This window comes from Giraffa tippelskirchi, chromosome 12 (genome assembly GCF_054371585.1).
Source record: "Giraffa tippelskirchi isolate mGirTip1 chromosome 12, T2T-mGirTip1v1.2.pri, whole genome shotgun sequence".
NCBI lineage: Eukaryota > Metazoa > Chordata > Mammalia > Artiodactyla > Giraffidae > Giraffa > Giraffa tippelskirchi.
In genome coordinates this window covers 66,768,390-66,787,253 of record NC_137286.1, presented here as the reverse complement: position 1 = coordinate 66,787,253, position 18,864 = coordinate 66,768,390, and the positions used below count along the sequence as shown (strand labels likewise).

The 18,864-nt window shown below is 54.7% G+C and overlaps 1 long non-coding RNA gene across 1 annotated transcript in view; it reads right to left on the bottom strand.

The window, feature by feature from the left end:
- Positions 1-18,864, bottom strand: part of LOC145530003 (uncharacterized) — a 270,063-nt gene that overhangs the window by 194,235 nt on the left and 56,964 nt on the right. The window contains exons 9-10 of the long non-coding RNA XR_014071399.1: positions 14,487-14,598; positions 6,831-6,942 (exon numbers count right to left, since the gene is read on the bottom strand). This is a non-coding gene — a long non-coding RNA (uncharacterized LOC145530003). The remainder of the gene's footprint in view (positions 1-6,830; positions 6,943-14,486; positions 14,599-18,864) is intronic.

Here is an 18,864-nt window from a genome sequence, read left to right as displayed (position 1 = left end):
GGCTCAGAGGCTCCTGAGAGACTAACTCCTTTCAGCTGAGCACAGAGCTGGCTCCTCACTGGGATGCCTGTGGCCTGGGGCTCCCAGAGGGGAGAGCAGCACTCACCCCACCGTGTGGTCACTGCTGGAAGTGCAGGCTGCTCCTCACTCCCCCTTGACAGTGTCCCTGAGGGCAGAACAGTGGGAATCTACTCAAGGTGGAAACGCAAACTCCGATGCAACCAAACTTCCCACAAGGTCTCCAAAACCACTCAGGAACAGGGAATTGGAAACTGCAGGGCATGACATGAATGGAGATGGAGACTTGACACCTTACACCGAGTTCACTTCCAGTTATCCCTAGACAAAGTTTCCATGAAAACTTGTCACAAATCTAGAAGAACAATGAGCAGAAACCGGACACGTGCTTTGAGTCTTCACACACAAAACAAAAAGGCAGCCCACAAAACAACCCAGAGAATACAGTGGACTTTGCAAAATCAAAGATATCTACTGTGGGAAAGACCTCATTACAAAAGCAAAAGACAGGTCATACATCGCGAGACGAATGAGTGGAAACACAAAGCTTCTCAAGGATGTGTCTCCAAACAGTCAAAGAACACCAACACGACAAGCCTGTGAAAACTAGGGAAAGGTCTGAAGGGACACCAGACTGAGGAAGACACACACAGAGTATCCCGGATGATGTCCAGCACTGAGGGCCTGAAGAAACAACAGTCTAGTTGCACTCCCTCAGGCCTGTGTGACCCTGGATGAGGCCTCTGTTTCCCGGTGGCTCTGAGAGATGGACAGGGAGGAAGGGGAAGAGAAATCACTTGCATTTCTAATACTCACAGCAAAGTCTTCCAATGAGAAGGGAATTATCACCCCCACTGACAATGCCATTCACTGAAGTGATACCCACGAGTCCATCTAACCCAGAAGGGAAGGAAGGACCTGTTCTCACAAAACGGCGAGAGACGGAAGAAGGAAGATCAAGCCCACACCAACCACTGGAAAGAGAAGCTGTGCTCAGGGCTTGAAAGAATTCCTATTGGGAAAATGATGTCACAGCCCCACAAGGCAATCCACAGCTTCGATGCTATTCCTCCCAAAATGCCAATGCATTTTCGCACCGAACAAAGAATTGCAAAAGGGGTACGGAAACAGAAAAGAGCCTAAATTGTCAATACAATCCGACGAAAAAGCCCCGATACGGACATCCAAGGTTGTGTGAAAGGAAATTAGACGACCAAACTAGGATCCTCAGGAGAGTATCGGAGAAGGCGATGGCGACCCACTCCAGTACTCTTGCCTGGAAAACGCCCTGGACGGAGGAGCCTGGTAGGCTGCAGGCCATGGGGTCGCGCAGAGTCAGACACGACTGAAATGACTTAGGCGCAGCGGCAGCAGCAGGACAGTATGCTATTGGGAATACAACAACACACACAGATCCAGATCGATGGAATAAAGTTGAGGGTCCAGAAACAAACCCCGGCATCCATGGTCAACTCATCTCTGACACAAAAGGGGAGAATATCCAAATGGGAACAAGAAAGCCTCTTCAATAAATGTCCATGGGAAAACCAGACAGCTACATCTGAAGAACGCTATTGGTTTTGATCTCACACCACCTCAATATCGGGGAAAAACCTCACCCTAAAGACTGATGTCATGAGACAGCTAGAAAGAAGCGTAGGTCAAAGGCTCCTTAACATCAGAGTCTCCTTGCCATTTGCTGGGCGGAGGTAGAAATGGGTCTCTTCAAGTAAGGGAAAGAGGAAAACGAAGTACGCCAATGGGTTTCCATCCAATGGAACCTCTTCACAACAGAGAAGCTAAGCATTCAGAAATGCAAAAGATGGGAAACGGAACATGAGAGACTCCTTGCAAGTGGTGTATCTGAGAAGGGGTTCATATGGAAAGAGACGAAGAATGCACAGCACTCAGATTCCAAGAAACACCACCACCACCCTTGACCCTTCCCCCATGACCAACTCCGACCTAAAGCCTTTCTCTCCCTCTAACCTATCCCTAAAACATAACCCTCATCTAATCATATACATGTGCATTCCTAGCATCCATCCATCCACACACGAGAGAGAAAGAGGAAGACACAGACTGAATCGAGAAGGGAAAAGAGAGGGACACAGACAGAGAGAGACACGGAACCAAAGAGAGGAAAGGAGTCGACGGTCCAGACTTTTCATCAATCTGTCTCGAAGGTAGAAGCAATGACAGCGCCCATCCACCCCAGAAGGGGGAAAAGGACGGAAGGTTTGGAGAGGAAAAGACAAGAACGCAGGGAGCCATTAGAAGCTCAGCCACCCGCAGAAGCCGAGCTGGGACACTTGAACAGAATCTCAATGGAAACAGAGGACCAGAAAGTTGGCTACTCTTTTCTATAAGAGAGGGAGACCTTCGAGTCTTCCTTTCGCGCCTCCAACTTGGATGCGGGGTCTCAAAACACTCAGGAGGGGGAGTGCCTTTTCCTGGGTACCACGGCGCATCCAGGCCTCGTTCTGCCCCATTCTGTGCTGTGTCAGCCCTGGATGGAGTCTTTCTTTCTGAAGTCTCAGCGCACAAGCTCCACGTGATATCGGCCCCAGGTGGAAAGGCATGGAGCTGCTCGTAGGCCGACAGACCTAGGAAGCAGATGGGAGAGTGACCCCCACTCTCCAGATGGAGAGACTGGGGAAACCCTGAGGGGCATACGCTTGTCCAGGGCCACACCACTTATGAGAAGAAGGAGCCTGGTCTGAGAGCAGCGGGGTCCTCGGAGCTCAGGCCCTGGCTGCACCCAGGCCTCCCCAGGGCTGTGGGCTGGGCTGTGTGGCTGTCACTGTGCCTGCACATGGCCTAAGGGGGGTGGTCGAGCAGTCAGAAACCCAGAGATTCCCTTGGGAAGTTTTGGGGAAGGGACCTCAGCACGAACCCCAGGAAATGATGTCACCTGCCGGCAACAGAACCCAACAGAACCCGCAACCCGTGTATCCAGGCCTCCAGAGCGGAGAGGAGCCCCCAGCCAGATCACTTGCTGCCAGGATGTTCTGCTGTTTGCCCCTGCCCAGAGGCCGGGGCCTCAGGAGAGCTCACAGGCAGTGTGCGTGGGCACCCTGTCGACGTTGGCTCAGGGCACCCCCGAGAGGCCTCTGGCCCTTTGCCCGGAGAAACAGAAAGGTAACACGGGGAGCCCCAGGCCGGGCCAGCCCACCTCTCCCATGCCACCCGGAAACACCGGGTCCTTTGCCTGTGTGTGTGGATGCGGGTTTCTCGGGGTGTGTCTCCCTCAAGGAAGCCCAGGCGGATGTGGGGTCAGAAGCCTGCGGGCAAGTTGTGTCCACACCCCAGGGGAGAGCAGGCTGGCTGGGATGGGGAGAGTGCGGGCAGCGCCGGCCGCCCAGGCTGGCCTCACACCCTCAGGTGGGTCTCTTTCCTCCCGGGTGGGGATCTGAGCAGACACACGTCTCTGACCCTTCTGGGAAGAGAAGTTCGAGCAGGCAGAAGCAGCGGCTCCACTGGCCAGGCCCAGCTCGGAAAAGTCCCAGCATGGCTGGCTGATGGTCACTGTCGTTGCAGAGCTTCCCACGTGATGAGGCCGAGGACGGGGACACCCCGTCCACCTCCCGGAGGGAGGGGTCGGAGCACCACCCCCCCGCCCCTGAGGCCCAGTGCAGGCTCCAGGTGAGCGTGCCCACGGAGGCATCAGCCCCACCGGGGGCGAAGCGGAGGCGGGGAAGGCCTGCTGCCGAGACACCACACAGGATACACCCGGCGGCCCAGTCTGAGGCTGCCACGGAGCTCAGCACACCCGGCTCCGACCCAGAGTCCCGAGAACCCCAGCCTCTGAGGCAGCAGGAGGACCTGGAGCCCAGCACGCCAGAGCACAGAGGTGAGGACGCTGGGGCTGGTGCACGGGAGTGTGTGGGGAGGGGGTGCTGAGCTACACAGGGACGAGTCCCCGAAAGATGCTGCTGGGCCTGCAGCAAGCGCTGGCCTCACACCCCCACCCCCTTCTTGCACACTTCAGTCCCAAAAGACATCCGACCCTGGGTATTCTTTGGGAATCTCTTGGAAGCTTTCTGTCCCGGGATACGCACATGCCAAGGCTGGCCTGTGGGCAAACTTTGCTTCTCCCCCAGCTCTAGCACTGGCCTCCAACTGGAACCAGGCTCCACTTCCCAGACCTGTCCCTACAGAGGTGGTGGCTCCAGGTGCAGGACCCAGGGATCCACCGAGGGCAGATGGAGAACCGAGACTTGCCCTCGCAGAGACACCAGGCCAGCTGGGTTCTGGCCAGCACACCGGGCAGATCGGATCTCCGTGCCTGCAGGACCCCCAGCCCCAGGCACTGATGTCCCACCCCCTCAGCCAGAACCTCCACCTCCACGTGCACCTGTACCTGCTCGGGCTTTGGCAGGAGAACCCGAGGCAGAGGAGGAGTCACCGCCTCGGCAGGGAGAGCCTGCCCTGGCTCCCGCGCAACACCCAGACGCCGACGATGACTCACCCACCCCTGCAGGAAGAACGAGCCCCCGCTCTGGACAGAGACCCAGAGCCCTTGCCGGAAACACCACGTCCAGGGGAGCGGTCGGCTCTGCCGCCTCCATCCCTGTCGGCTCACCGTGGACGCTGTCAACTCGGTCTGCCCCCAGGGGACATGGAGTTCCTTTCCCCTGAACTGCTTTGCATTTGGTTTGTTTCCACCTTTCTGGTGATGTTTTATTTTTTGTATGGTTTCCTGTATTTTTGTTGGTTAAGTTGGGAACTTGTTGGTTAAGTTAGTAAACTTTTTCATCATTGTTGCAATTTGGGAACACTGTTGTGTAACTCTGGTGATACTGTGTTACCATCACCACTTTGTGGTTTCAGACCCGTTTGATCTTTATGCCCCACCCCCCAACAAAGCCTGGATTCAAGGCAAGCACGCCCTGTTCATCCCTCCCCCCGATCCTGAACACAATTTCATCTTTTCTTTCTGCATTCCTTCCTATATTCTTGGTGTCCCCAATCAATGACTCTCAGTGAAATGACTGAAGGAGTTTCTTTCGGACTCTCCACCTACTGTAAGACTCCATTGGAGAGTTCTCATTTTTATGTCATTTGAACTAGCCTTTGATAGCTGACAGGACGGTGTACGTCCTTTCAAGATATCATGTGCCAAACGAAGCCCTTTTGGCAAATGCCATCATTATCTCCAGGCAGGCATTGCTGTTTGAAGGGTGACATCTCAGCCAGAAGGCAGAGGCTGAGCTCCTCTTGTTGCACCAGCTCCCAAAAGAAGCCAAGAAAGGGAGCTGGAACAACAAACCACCCCAACGCCCAGGAAAGCGTTCTTCACGACAGAAGGCTAGAAAATGACCCAACAACCTTGTGGCCCAGAACCCCTCTAGAAAAATCACTGTTCCATAAAAAAGAGAAACACGTGGGAAGTTCCAAGGAGAGGCAATGCCCATGGCCAGTGTACTTTAGAGACGGCCTGACCGCTCCGGGGAAGACACGCACCGACGGAACCCCTTGGGAAACAGCAGTGAGAGTCCTCACCGTCGTAAGGGTTTCCTCTGGGGACAACCTGCCCTGGGCACCACATGAGGGAGCAGACCGGCTTCTCTTCCTCTGCTCCCACACCATTCACTCATGAAGGCAGCTCAGGTGTTCTCATGCCCTGCCTGCCTGCCTGCCTGCCTGCCTGGCTCATCCGTGAGCTGTGACCACCTCCAGGGCAGGACTCCACCTTCTCCTCTCTGTGTACCGTGAATCTGCACACAGTGGGCTTTCAGAACCTTAGGAGACTTGAGCCATTCCCACTCGAGCCAGAACCCTCCCCAGGAAGGAAAACGGCTGTGGGGTCATTTTGGCCCCAGCACTGGTTCCGAAAGCCTGGCGGCTCCTACAGCCTCTACGGTGTGAAGAGGGAGGTCCCTTTTGACAGAGCTTTCCGGCTGTCAGATCTAAGCTGTTGTTTCACTGTCAGCTGTGTCTCTTCCGTTGCAGCCAGGTGGGCCACGCTGCTCCAAAGGGGCTCACAAGCTGAGTGGCAAGGGAGGTATTGAGAGGACAGGGATGGCTACAACGTGCTGCAAACTGAGTGAGGGTCCCCACAATCCTCAGCAAAGGTCTGTGGTGTGCAAGTGGGGAGTAGAGGGCCCCCAAGTTCCAAAGGAAGGGAGGTACTCGGGAGCTAAAGCCCTTGGCTGCTGTGGTAGCAGCTGCAGATGGCAGCTCGTCCACAGTGCACTTCGAATGAGGTCATATGAGCGGGACTCTGGAAATGGCTCCGAAATCAAGAGAAAGGGGTCAGGGTATGTGGGAATCCGGCGGGGGTGGGGGGTGGATGAAGGAAGGTGTCCTTCCTCTCTCCAGTGCAATTTGGTTTGGTGAGTCTCAAAGCTACCAGATGGCACTTCCCAAGTCAGGCCCCCGCAGGAATCAGGGTGGGCTGCGTGCCTCGGCGCCTGCTACAGGGACAAGCCACACCAGTGGCCTCCCTGAGCTCCAATGGCCGGATCTGGGGGTTCTGTCTGGGTGCACACCTCCTTGCTCTGGCCATGTTCCCCCCTTCTCTGAGCACCAGCTTCATCCTCTCGAATGAGGACATCGATTGCTACCTTGGCACGTTACTCTCTTCATCCTGTGAAGACTCATTAGGCTTATCCTACAATTACTAGCTGGCCCGAAGAGATATCTCCTGAATCCAGATTAAGCTGGAGTCTCCCAGGCTCATCTGGCATGTCTTCCCTGAAGTCTGCCAAAACCCACACCCTTGCATTTCCAGGGACTCCCCTTAGCCAGCTGGGCAGAAAACCCAGCATGGTTCAAACAAGCTGACAGACAAGCGGGAGAGGACTCACGGGCAGACGGCCTCCCTCAGGTCTCGGGTGGAGCTCTGGGACCACAGCAGCAGCGGGCCATCCCAGACCCTGGGCTCAGCAGCGCCCTCATTCTCAGGCCGGCGGCTCTGCCCTGAGGGGAGCAGGAAGGTCACCAACTGCCGCAGGCGGACCTCAAGCCCCTCCCACTGCTGGAGCCTGACCTCCCCCGGCCCCACCCCTTCCCCTACCCCAGCAGAACGAGAGCTCGTCTTCCCCTGGCTTCCAATGTGAGGCCCGGCCCCGGGCCCCGATTGGGCACTGCCCCAGTCCGGAGCCAATCACAGTGGCCAGGGAGGTGGAACGCACCGATTGGCCAGGGCCAGGTCATGTGACCATACTCCCCAGGAAACTCAAATATTACCAAGATTCCCTAACAAACCAATGAACAAAATTATCCAGTAAAGGCAAACCGTACTTTTTAATGAGGCCAATGTCACAGAAAAAAAAAAAAAATCCTTCACAATGAACTGCTCAAGGAATCTACTAAATAAGCTTTCAGAAAAGTTAAGACGTTTTTTTTTTTTTTTAATAGGGTGACGGAGAGCTATACCTTTCCCATCTATGTGAATTTAGGTTTAAACTAGATTTCCCTCGGCTATTATATAAGACAAAAAACCCCACATCACCCCCTTTCACTCCCCCCACCCCCAAAAAGTGTTTTAGTCTATTGAATTTTTGTGTCCTCAGTTGTGTCTGATTCACTGCAACTCACGAACTCTACACAGCCAGGCTCTTCCGTCCATGGAATTCAGGGCAATTTTTTTCTGTCACAGCAAATGCCCACCCTGGGTGATCCAAAGGCAAGGGCTCAGAGGCTCCTGAGAGACTAACTCCTTTCAGCTGAGCACAGAGCTGGCTCCTCACTGGGATGCCTGTGGCCTGGGGCTCCCAGAGGGGAGAGCAGCACTCGCCCCACCGTGTGGTCACTGCTGGAAGTGCAGGCTGCTCCTCACTCCCCCTTGACAGTGTCCCTGAGGGCAGAACAGTGTGAATCTACTCAAGGTGGAAACGCAAACTCCGATGCAACCAAACTTCCCACAAGGTCTCCAAAACCACTCAGGAACAGGGAATTGGAAACTGCAGGGCATGACATGAATGGAGATGGAGACTTGACACCTTACACCGAGTTCACTTCCAGTTATCCCTAGACAAAGTTTCCATGAAAACTTGTCACAAATCTAGAAGAACAATGAGCAGAAACCGGACACGTGCTTTGAGTCTTCACACACAAAACAAAAAGGCAGCCCACAAAACAACCCAGAGAATACAGTGGACTTTGCAAAATCAAAGATATCTACTGTGGGAAAGACCTCATTACAAAAGCAAAAGACAGGTCATACATCGCAAGACGAATGAGTGGAAACACAAAGCTTCTCAAGGATGTGTCTCCAAACAGTCAAAGAACACCAACACGACAAGCCTGTGAAAACTAGGGAAAGGTCTGAAGGGACACCAGACTGAGGAAGACACACACAGAGTATCCCGGATGATGTCCAGCACTGAGGGCCTGAAGAAACAACAGTCTAGTTGCACTCCCTCAGGCCTGTGTGACCCTGGATGAGGCCTCTGTTTCCCGGTGGCTCTGAGAGATGGACAGGGAGGAAGGGGAAGAGAAATCACTTGCATTTCTAATACTCACAGCAAAGTCTTCCAATGAGAAGGGAATTATCACCCCCACTGACAATGCCATTCACTGAAGTGATACCCACGAGTCCATCTAACCCAGAAGGGAAGGAAGGACCTGTTCTCACAAAACGGCGAGAGATGGAAGAAGGAAGATCAAGCCCACACCAACCACTGGAAAGAGAAGCTGTGCTCAGGGCTTGAAAGAATTCCTATTGGGAAAATGATGTCACAGCCCCACAAGGCAATCCACAGCTTCGATGCTATTCCTCCCAAAATGCCAATGCATTTTCGCACCGAACAAAGAATTGCAAAAGGGGTACGGAAACAGAAAAGAGCCTAAATTGTCAATACAATCCGACGAAAAAGCCCCGATACGGACATCCAAGGTTGTGTGAAAGGAAATTAGACGACCAAACTAGGATCCTCAGGAGAGTATCGGAGAAGGCGATGGCGACCCACTCCAGTACTCTTGCCTGGAAAACGCCCTGGACGGAGGAGCCTGGTAGGCTGCAGGCCATGGGGTCGCGCAGAGTCAGACACGACTGAAATGACTTAGGCGCAGCGGCAGCAGCAGGACAGTATGCTATTGGGAATACAACAACACACACAGATCCAGATCGATGGAATAAAGTTGAGGGTCCAGAAACAAACCCCGGCATCCATGGTCAACTCATCTCTGACACAAAAGGGGAGAATATCCAAATGGGAACAAGAAAGCCTCTTCAATAAATGTCCATGGGAAAACCAGACAGCTACATCTGAAGAACGCTATTGGTTTTGATCTCACACCACCTCAATATCGGGGAAAAACCTCACCCTAAAGACTGATGTCATGAGACAGCTAGAAAGAAGCGTAGGTCAAAGGCTCCTTAACATCAGAGTCTCCTTGCCATTTGCTGGGCGGAGGTAGAAATGGGTCTCTTCAAGTAAGGGAAAGAGGAAAACGAAGTACGCCAATGGGTTTCCATCCAATGGAACCTCTTCACAACAGAGAAGCTAAGCATTCAGAAATGCAAAAGATGGGAAACGGAACATGAGAGACTCCTTGCAAGTGGTGTATCTGAGAAGGGGTTCATATGGAAAGAGACGAAGAATGCACAGCACTCAGATTCCAAGAAACACCACCACCACCCTTGACCCTTCCCCCATGACCAACTCCGACCTAAAGCCTTTCTCTCCCTCTAACCTATCCCTAAAACATAACCCTCATCTAATCATATACATGTGCATTCCTAGCATCCATCCATCCACACACGAGAGAGAAAGAGGAAGACACAGACTGAATCGAGAAGGGAAAAGAGAGGGACACAGACAGAGAGAGACACGGAACCAAAGAGAGGAAAGGAGTCGACGGTCCAGACTTTTCATCAATCTGTCTCGAAGGTAGAAGCAATGACAGCGCCCATCCACCCCAGAAGGGGGAAAAGGACGGAAGGTTTGGAGAGGAAAAGACAAGAACGCAGGGAGCCATTAGAAGCTCAGCCACCCGCAGAAGCCGAGCTGGGACACTTGAACAGAATCTCAATGGAAACAGAGGACCAGAAAGTTGGCTACTCTTTTCTATAAGAGAGGGAGACCTTCGAGTCTTCCTTTCGCGCCTCCAACTTGGATGCGGGGTCTCAAAACACTCAGGAGGGGGAGTGCCTTTTCCTGGGTACCACGGCGCATCCAGGCCTCGTTCTGCCCCATTCTGTGCTGTGTCAGCCCTGGATGGAGTCTTTCTTTCTGAAGTCTCAGCGCACAAGCTCCACGTGATATCGGCCCCAGGTGGAAAGGCATGGAGCTGCTCGTAGGCCGACAGACCTAGGAAGCAGATGGGAGAGTGACCCCCACTCTCCAGATGGAGAGACTGGGGAAACCCTGAGGGGCATACGCTTGTCCAGGGCCACACCACTTATGAGAAGAAGGAGCCTGGTCTGAGAGCAGCGGGGTCCTCGGAGCTCAGGCCCTGGCTGCACCCAGGCCTCCCCAGGGCTGTGGGCTGGGCTGTGTGGCTGTCACTGTGCCTGCACATGGCCTAAGGGGGGTGGTCGAGCAGTCAGAAACCCAGAGATTCCCTTGGGAAGTTTTGGGGAAGGGACCTCAGCACGAACCCCAGGAAATGATGTCACCTGCCGGCAACAGAACCCAACAGAACCCGCAACCCGTGTATCCAGGCCTCCAGAGCGGAGAGGAGCCCCCAGCCAGATCACTTGCTGCCAGGATGTTCTGCTGTTTGCCCCTGCCCAGAGGCCGGGGCCTCAGGAGAGCTCACAGGCAGTGTGCGTGGGCACCCTGTCGACGTTGGCTCAGGGCACCCCCGAGAGGCCTCTGGCCCTTTGCCCGGAGAAACAGAAAGGTAACACGGGGAGCCCCAGGCCGGGCCAGCCCACCTCTCCCATGCCACCCGGAAACACCGGGTCCTTTGCCTGTGTGTGTGGATGCGGGTTTCTCGGGGTGTGTCTCCCTCAAGGAAGCCCAGGCGGATGTGGGGTCAGAAGCCTGCGGGCAAGTTGTGTCCACACCCCAGGGGAGAGCAGGCTGGCTGGGATGGGGAGAGTGCGGGCAGCGCCGGCCGCCCAGGCTGGCCTCACACCCTCAGGTGGGTCTCTTTCCTCCCGGGTGGGGATCTGAGCAGACACACGTCTCTGACCCTTCTGGGAAGAGAAGTTCGAGCAGGCAGAAGCAGCGGCTCCACTGGCCAGGCCCAGCTCGGAAAAGTCCCAGCATGGCTGGCTGATGGTCACTGTCGTTGCAGAGCTTCCCACGTGATGAGGCCGAGGACGGGGACACCCCGTCCACCTCCCGGAGGGAGGGGTCGGAGCACCACCCCCCCGCCCCTGAGGCCCAGTGCAGGCTCCAGGTGAGCGTGCCCACGGAGGCATCAGCCCCACCGGGGGCGAAGCGGAGGCGGGGAAGGCCTGCTGCCGAGACACCACACAGGATACACCCGGCGGCCCAGTCTGAGGCTGCCACGGAGCTCAGCACACCCGGCTCCGACCCAGAGTCCCGAGAACCCCAGCCTCTGAGGCAGCAGGAGGACCTGGAGCCCAGCACGCCAGAGCACAGAGGTGAGGACGCTGGGGCTGGTGCACGGGAGTGTGTGGGGAGGGGGTGCTGAGCTACACAGGGACGAGTCCCCGAAAGATGCTGCTGGGCCTGCAGCAAGCGCTGGCCTCACACCCCCACCCCCTTCTTGCACACTTCAGTCCCAAAAGACATCCGACCCTGGGTATTCTTTGGGAATCTCTTGGAAGCTTTCTGTCCCGGGATACGCACATGCCAAGGCTGGCCTGTGGGCAAACTTTGCTTCTCCCCCAGCTCTAGCACTGGCCTCCAACTGGAACCAGGCTCCACTTCCCAGACCTGTCCCTACAGAGGTGGTGGCTCCAGGTGCAGGACCCAGGGATCCACCGAGGGCAGATGGAGAACCGAGACTTGCCCTCGCAGAGACACCAGGCCAGCTGGGTTCTGGCCAGCACACCGGGCAGATCGGATCTCCGTGCCTGCAGGACCCCCAGCCCCAGGCACTGATGTCCCACCCCCTCAGCCAGAACCTCCACCTCCACGTGCACCTGTACCTGCTCGGGCTTTGGCAGGAGAACCCGAGGCAGAGGAGGAGTCACCGCCTCGGCAGGGAGAGCCTGCCCTGGCTCCCGCGCAACACCCAGACGCCGACGATGACTCACCCATCCCTGCAGGAAGAACGAGCCCCCGCTCTGGACAGAGACCCAGAGCCCTTGCTGGAAACACCACGTCCAGGGGAGCGGTCGGCTCTGCCGCCTCCATCCCTGTCGGCTCACCGTGGACGCTGTCAACTCGGTCTGCCCCCAGGGGACATGGAGTTCCTTTCCCCTGAACTGCTTTGCATTTGGTTTGTTTCCACCTTTCTGGTGATGTTTTATTTTTTGTATGGTTTCCTGTATTTTTGTTGGTTAAGTTGGGAACTTGTTGGTTAAGTTAGTAAACTTTTTCATCATTGTTGCAATTTGGGAACACTGTTGTGTAACTCTGGTGATACTGTGTTACCATCACCACTTTGTGGTTTCAGACCCGTTTGATCTTTATGCCCCACCCCCCAACAAAGCCTGGATTCAAGGCAAGCACGCCCTGTTCATCCCTCCCCCCGATCCTGAACACAATTTCATCTTTTCTTTCTGCATTCCTTCCTATATTCTTGGTGTCCCCAATCAATGACTCTCAGTGAAATGACTGAAGGAGTTTCTTTCGGACTCTCCACCTACTGTAAGACTCCATTGGAGAGTTCTCATTTTTATGTCATTTGAACTAGCCTTTGATAGCTGACAGGACGGTGTACGTCCTTTCAAGATATCATGTGCCAAACGAAGCCCTTTTGGCAAATGCCATCATTATCTCCAGGCAGGCATTGCTGTTTGAAGGGTGACATCTCAGCCAGAAGGCAGAGGCTGAGCTCCTCTTGTTGCACCAGCTCCCAAAAGAAGCCAAGAAAGGGAGCTGGAACAACAAACCACCCCAACGCCCAGGAAAGCGTTCTTCACGACAGAAGGCTAGAAAATGACCCAACAACCTTGTGGCCCAGAACCCCTCTAGAAAAATCACTGTTCCATAAAAAAGAGAAACACGTGGGAAGTTCCAAGGAGAGGCAATGCCCATGGCCAGTGTACTTTAGAGACGGCCTGACCGCTCCGGGGAAGACACGCACCGACGGAACCCCTTGGGAAACAGCAGTGAGAGTCCTCACCGTCGTAAGGGTTTCCTCTGGGGACAACCTGCCCTGGGCACCACATGAGGGAGCAGACCGGCTTCTCTTCCTCTGCTCCCACACCATTCACTCATGAAGGCAGCTCAGGTGTTCTCATGCCCTGCCTGCCTGCCTGCCTGCCTGCCTGGCTCATCCGTGAGCTGTGACCACCTCCAGGGCAGGACTCCACCTTCTCCTCTCTGTGTACCGTGAATCTGCACACAGTGGGCTTTCAGAACCTTAGGAGACTTGAGCCATTCCCACTCGAGCCAGAACCCTCCCCAGGAAGGAAAACGGCTGTGGGGTCATTTTGGCCCCAGCACTGGTTCCGAAAGCCTGGCGGCTCCTACAGCCTCTACGGTGTGAAGAGGGAGGTCCCTTTTGACAGAGCTTTCCGGCTGTCAGATCTAAGCTGTTGTTTCACTGTCAGCTGTGTCTCTTCCGTTGCAGCCAGGTGGGCCACGCTGCTCCAAAGGGGCTCACAAGCTGAGTGGCAAGGGAGGTATTGAGAGGACAGGGATGGCTACAACGTGCTGCAAACTGAGTGAGGGTCCCCACAATCCTCAGCAAAGGCCTGTGGTGTGCAAGTGGGGAGTAGAGGGCCCCCAAGTTCCAAAGGAAGGGAGGTACTCGGGAGCTAAAGCCCTTGGCTGCTGTGGTAGCAGCTGCAGATGGCAGCTCGTCCACAGTGCACTTCGAATGAGGTCATATGAGCGGGACTCTGGAAATGGCTCCGAAATCAAGAGAAAGGGGTCAGGGTATGTGGGAATCCGGCGGGGGTGGGGGGTGGATGAAGGAAGGTGTCCTTCCTCTCTCCAGTGCAATTTGGTTTGGTGAGTCTCAAAGCTACCAGATGGCACTTCCCAAGTCAGGCCCCCGCAGGAATCAGGGTGGGCTGCGTGCCTCGGCCCCTGCCACAGGGACAAGCCACACCAGTGGCCTCCCTGAGCTCCAATGGCCGGATCTGGGGGTTCTGTCTGGGTGCACACCTCCTTGCTCTGGCCAAGTTCCCCCCTTCTCTGAGCACCAGCTTCATCCTCTCGAATGAGGACATCGATTGCTACCTTGGCACGTTACTCTCTTCATCCTGTGAAGACTCATTAGGCTTATCCTGCAATTACTAGCTGGCCCGAAGAGATATCTCCTGAATCCAGATTAAGCTGGAGTCTCCCAGGCTCATCTGGCATGTCTTCCCTGAAGTCTGCCAAAACCCACACCCTTGCATTTCCAGGGACTCCCCTTAGCCAGCTGGGCAGAAAACCCAGCATGGTTCAAACAAGCTGACAGACAAGCGGGAGAGGACTCACGGGCAGACGGCCTCCCTCAGGTCTCGGGTGGAGCTCTGGGACCACAGCAGCAGCGGGCCATCCCAGCCCCTGGGCTCAGCAGCGCCCTCATTCTCAGGCCGGCGGCTCTGCCCTGAGGGGAGCAGGAAGGTCACCAACTGCCGCAGGCGGACCTCAAGCCCCTCCCACTGCTGGAGCCTGACCTCCCCCGGCCCCACCCCTTCCCCTACCCCAGCAGAACGAGAGCTCGTCTTCCCCTGGCTTCCAACGTGAGGCCCGGCCCCGGGCCCCGATTGGGCACTGCCCCAGTCCGGAGCCAATCACAGTGGCCAGGGAGGTGGAACGCACCGATTGGCCAGGGCCAGGTCATGTGACCATACTCCCCAGGAAACTCAAATATTACCAAGATTCCCTAACAAACCAATGAACAAAATTATCCAGTAAAGGCAAACCGTACTTTTTAATGAGGCCAATGTCACAGAAAAAAAAAAAAATCCTTCACAATGAACTGCTCAAGGAAGCTACTAAATAAGCTTTCAGAAAAGTTAAGACGTTTTTTTTTTTTTTTAATAGGGTGACGGAGAGCTATACCTTTCCCATCTATGTGAATTTAGGTTTAAACTAGATTTCCCTCGGCTATTATATAAGACAAAAAACCCCACATCACCCCCTTTCACTCCCCCCACCCCCAAAAAGTGTTTTAGTCTATTGAATTTTTGTGTCCTCAGTTGTGTCTGATTCACGGCAACTCACGAACTCTACACCGCCAGGCTCTTCCGTCCATGGAATTCAGGGCAATTTTTTTCTGTCACAGCAAATGCCCACCCTGGGTGATCCAAAGGCAAGGGCTCAGAGGCTCCTGAGAGACTAACTCCTTTCAGCTGAGCACAGAGCTGGCTCCTCACTGGGATGCCTGTGGCCTGGGGCTCCCAGAGGGGAGAGCAGCACTCGCCCCACCGTGTGGTCACTGCTGGAAGTGCAGGCTGCTCCTCACTCCCCCTTGACAGTGTCCCTGAGGGCAGAACAGTGTGAATCTACTCAAGGTGGAAACGCAAACTCCGATGCAACCAAACTTCCCACAAGGTCTCCAAAACCACTCAGGAACAGGGAATTGGAAACTGCAGGGCATGACATGAATGGAGATGGAGACTTGACACCTTACACCGAGTTCACTTCCAGTTATCCCTAGACAAAGTTTCCATGAAAACTTGTCACAAATCTAGAAGAACAATGAGCAGAAACCGGACACGTGCTTTGAGTCTTCACACACAAAACAAAAAGGCAGCCCACAAAACAACCCAGAGAATACAGTGGACTTTGCAAAATCAAAGATATCTACTGTGGGAAAGACCTCATTACAAAAGCAAAAGACAGGTCATACATCGCGAGACGAATGAGTGGAAACACAAAGCTTCTCAAGGATGTGTCTCCAAACAGTCAAAGAACACCAACACGACAAGCCTGTGAAAACTAGGGAAAGGTCTGAAGGGACACCAGACTGAGGAAGACACACACAGAGTATCCCGGATGATGTCCAGCACTGAGGGCCTGAAGAAACAACAGTCTAGTTGCACTCCCTCAGGCCTGTGTGACCCTGGATGAGGCCTCTGTTTCCCGGTGGCTCTGAGAGATGGACAGGGAGGAAGGGGAAGAGAAATCACTTGCATTTCTAATACTCACAGCAAAGTCTTCCAATGAGAAGGGAATTATCACCCCCACTGACAATGCCATTCACTGAAGTGATACCCACGAGTCCATCTAACCCAGAAGGGAAGGAAGGACCTGTTCTCACAAAACGGCGAGAGACGGAAGAAGGAAGATCAAGCCCACACCAACCACTGGAAAGAGAAGCTGTGCTCAGGGCTTGAAAGAATTCCTATTGGGAAAATGATGTCACAGCCCCACAAGGCAATCCACAGCTTCGATGCTATTCCTCCCAAAATGCCAATGCATTTTCGCACCGAACAAAGAATTGCAAAAGGGGTACGGAAACAGAAAAGAGCCTAAATTGTCAATACAATCCGACGAAAAAGCCCCGATACGGACATCCAAGGTTGTGTGAAAGGAAATTAGACGACCAAACTAGGATCCTCAGGAGAGTATCGGAGAAGGCGATGGCGACCCACTCCAGTACTCTTGCCTGGAAAACGCCCTGGACGGAGGAGCCTGGTAGGCTGCAGGCCATGGGGTCGCGCAGAGTCAGACACGACTGAAATGACTTAGGCGCAGCGGCAGCAGCAGGACAGTATGCTATTGGGAATACAACAACACACACAGATCCAGATCGATGGAATAAAGTTGAGGGTCCAGAAACAAACCCCGGCATCCATGGTCAACTCATCTCTGACACAAAAGGGGAGAATATCCAAATGGGAACAAGAAAGCCTCTTCAATAAATGTCCATGGGAAAACCAGACAGCTACATCTGAAGAACGCTATTGGTTTTGATCTCACACCACCTCAATATCGGGGAAAAACCTCACCCTAAAGACTGATGTCATGAGACAGCTAGAAAGAAGCGTAGGTCAAAGGCTCCTTAACATCAGAGTCTCCTTGCCATTTGCTGGGCGGAGGTAGAAATGGGTCTCTTCAAGTAAGGGAAAGAGGAAAACGAAGTACGCCAATGGGTTTCCATCCAATGGAACCTCTTCACAACAGAGAAGCTAAGCATTCAGAAATGCAAAAGATGGGAAACGGAACATGAGAGACTCCTTGCAAGTGGTGTATCTGAGAAGGGGTTCATATGGAAAGAGACGAAGAATGCACAGCACTCAGATTCCAAGAAACACCACCACCACCCTTGACCCTTCCCCCATGACCAACTCCGACCTAAAGCCTTTCTCTCCCTCTAACCTATCCCTAAAACATAACCCTCATCTAATCATATACATGTGCATTCCTAGCATCCATCCATCCACACACGAGAGAGAAAGAGGAAGACACAGACTGAATCGAGAAGGGAAAAGAGAGGGACACAGACAGAGAGAGACACGGAACCAAAGAGAGGAAAGGAGTCGACGGTCCAGACTTTTCATCAATCTGTCTCGAAGGTAGAAGCAATGACAGCGCCCATCCACCCCAGAAGGGGGAAAAGGACGGAAGGTTTGGAGAGGAAAAGACAAGAACGCAGGGAGCCATTAGAAGCTCAGCCACCCGCAGAAGCCGAGCTGGGACACTTGAACAGAATCTCAATGGAAACAGAGGACCAGAAAGTTGGCTACTCTTTTCTATAAGAGAGGGAGACCTTCGAGTCTTCCTTTCGCGCCTCCAACTTGGATGCGGGGTCTCAAAACACTCAGGAGGGGGAGTGCCTTTTCCTGGGTACCACGGCGCATCCAGGCCTCGTTCTGCCCCATTCTGTGCTGTGTCAGCCCTGGATGGAGTCTTTCTTTCTGAAGTCTCAGCGCACAAGCTCCACGTGATATCGGCCCCAGGTGGAAAGGCATGGAGCTGCTCGTAGGCCGACAGACCTAGGAAGCAGATGGGAGAGTGACCCCCACTCTCCAGATGGAGAGACTGGGGAAACCCTGAGGGGCATACGCTTGTCCAGGGCCACACCACTTATGAGAAGAAGGAGCCTGGTCTGAGAGCAGCGGGGTCCTCGGAGCTCAGGCCCTGGCTGCACCCAGGCCTCCCCAGGGCTGTGGGCTGGGCTGTGTGGCTGTCACTGTGCCTGCACATGGCCTAAGGGGGGTGGTCGAGCAGTCAGAAACCCAGAGATTCCCTTGGGAAGTTTTGGGGAAGGGACCTCAGCACGAACCCCAGGAAATGATGTCACCTGCCGGCAACAGAACCCAACAGAACCCGCAACCCGTGTATCCAGGCCTCCAGAGCGGAGAGGAGCCCCCAGCCAGATCACTTGCTGCCAGGATGTTCTGCTGTTTGCCCCTGCCCAGAGGCCGGGGCCTCAGGAGAGCTCACAGGCAGTGTGCGTGGGCACCCTGTCGACGTTGGCTCAGGGCACCCCCGAGAGGCCTCTGGCCCTTTGCCCGGAGAAACAGAAAGGTAACACGGGGAGCCCCAGGCCGGGCCAGCCCACCTCTCCCATGCCACCCGGAAACACCGGGTCCTTTGCCTGTGTGTGTGGATGCGGGTTTCTCGGGGTGTGTCTCCCTCAAGGAAGCCCAGGCGGATGTGGGGTCAGAAGCCTGCGGGCAAGTTGTGTCCACACCCCAGGGGAGAGCAGGCTGGCTGGGATGGGGAGAGTGCGGGCAGCGCCGGCCGCCCAGGCTGGCCTCACACCCTCAGGTGGGTCTCTTTCCTCCCGGGTGGGGATCTGAGCAGACACACGTCTCTGACCCTTCTGGGAAGAGAAGTTCGAGCAGGCAGAAGCAGCGGCTCCACTGGCCAGGCCCAGCTCGGAAAAGTCCCAGCATGGCTGGCTGATGGTCACTGTCGT